We start from the raw sequence: 2500 nt of genomic DNA on the forward strand, positions 1-2500 counted from the left end.
TTGTCAACTCGCCAAATGTATGTAAATTAGTTCAGTACGTGGTAGCAAGCCTGTTGGCAAATCGAATTAGTATTGGAGCATCTGTAATTCCATGGGAATTTCCTGATAAAAGGAAGCCGCCTATCTTAATGTGTTAAGGGGGCCCTAAAGAACATGTCAAAAGTTGTCGGCAATTTTCTAACTTGCACCGACAGCTTTTACGGGGGGTTAAAAGTGTGACCCTCAGAGGTCAACATGGAAACGAGGCTTGACCTTCAACTACTTTGTTACCATCGTCAATGGAGGTGAATTTCGACAAAAATTGTCATACTTTAAATTGGGGTCTATCTGACACGCAACAGTAATAGAACGGATCACGTGAACGTGAAAACGAGGCTGGAACACATAATGCCTTGTAGCAATTGGTTATGACGACAGATTGTCCCAATATTACTTTCTATTGGAGTGTAACTTAGACAACTCTGTAACATAACATAACAGTAATAAATCTGATTTCGCGTCCATTACAACCTGTAAAGGAGCCTTTTTTCATGAAATGCGTTGTGGCATATTTTACATGTCTTACTTTTAATCAGCTAAGTGCAATTTTATCACAACTCCCTGACAAGGATAAAAGGTATCCTATACATCTCCCCCATCTTCCACCTCTTCCTCCTCCTCCTCTTCTTCATCATCATCATCTTCATGATCATCATCAATATCAGATGACTCATCATCATCATCGGCATTATTATCACAGCTTCCATTATCTTCAGCACAATTGCAGCTGCAGACATCAGTACATTTAAGTCCCACTTTGCGACATTGACATTTGCTAGTGGAATAGAGCAGCTTGGCGCAATCCCTGTACAGCAACTCGTACGTAGAGATATTGTTTATAAACGTACAGCTGTACCCTGAGAGAAACCATTAGGAGGCTGATACAAAATTGTTGCTGCATGCTGTTGATGGTACAAACTCGGGAGCCACTACTATCAACTTCATCTAACCTGACAAAGACATGCACGAGCAGTATCCCTCAGGCAATTCCCAGAAATAATAATAGCTTTAGGAATTAATCCATAATTAAATTAAAAAAGACGGTGAATTTACGACAATATAATTAAAACATGAGAAATATTAGAGGTAATGTAGGATTTCGCAGAGTAAAAACTCACGAGAACATCATCTGTTGTTTAGATTGCGACTTGGCCTTAGCCAATCAGTCTTAAAATGTGGTATCTTAAGACTTAACGCACTCGAGTAGTGGCTTTTAATCGTTGACATTGATATCAGTGCGTAATTGAGATGGTTCTTATCACTTATAAAAGTCTCTCGAGTTCGCACCTAGAAGCTGCATCACTGTGCTCTTTAAGCGGGGTTAGGAAGGCTAGCCTTCATAACGCCAATTCGTGAAAGGCTCGGTTCTTCACACGCTCCAGATATTCAACGAGGTGTTTGGGGATACCACCCCACACCGAAGATGCATACTCTAACACTATCAGAACACATTCTAAGTTGTGACTAGGAAGAGGAAGCATTATAGAAAGGTGCATCTCAAAAGTACATTCGCAAAAATGCGGCACTTCCTGGATTCCATGCATCCCTAACCCAAAGTGAACCAAAATGACGGACTAAAATAACATTTAGTATTAATCCTAGAAGGCTAATATTCAAATGCACTTCAATTTTTGACCTGAAACGTTCATTACGGTAAAGCCTTCATTTAATTCAGCTGTGTGAGTCACTTGATAACTAAGTCACACAATTCTTTGTTGCGATTGAGAGGTGAGGTGAAAAGCCATGTCATATTTTGTACATTTAGGGCAATATACGTACAGCTCAGATAGATGTGTGAGTCCTGAAGAGACGTTTTCTGGGAGTTGAGTTATTTTGTTCTTATCAAGATATCTAAAAATAAATAAAAAATCAGAAATGAGTACAAAATTCGAATTCAACAAGAAAAATGCAATCAATCCCATTTGAGTTTAGTTGCCGTTTCGTTCTCAGCATTTGTGGATCACGGCTGTATTCGATTCTATTTAAACAAAAGCAGCAACGACTCAGAGGGTTGAAATCACGGAAAATATGGGTAACAGTGAATTTGCTACTTCTATGGGAAACAATAGGAAAATAAATCTAGGATTTTAATGACCAAATGAAGTTTAAAGACATGTATTGTTTTATCGAGCTTTGACAAAGAAGGTTCACTGTATTGAGATCATAAAAAAGGAAGTGTTCTTGCATGGAAACAGGAATTAACAGTGCAATATTATCCTCATAGTTCCAAAAGTGAAGGACTTTTATGCATCGGTCAATTCCAGCAGTGCCCGGGAGGGGGGGGATGGGCTCGTATTTCTGAAACTTTCACCTCTCATCTCTATAAAAATTAAAATTTGAATTGTGTCCGGGATTTTCCGAGGTTAAAATATCTTAAAAACCGACGTTTCGACCAGTCTTACTGGTCTTCTTCAGGTTGTTTACAAAAATGTTATCAATATGGCGCATCGTTTTTACTCGT

This window comes from Montipora foliosa, chromosome 13 (assembly GCF_036669935.1).
Source record: "Montipora foliosa isolate CH-2021 chromosome 13, ASM3666993v2, whole genome shotgun sequence".
NCBI classification, from domain to species: Eukaryota; Metazoa; Cnidaria; class Anthozoa; order Scleractinia; family Acroporidae; genus Montipora; species Montipora foliosa.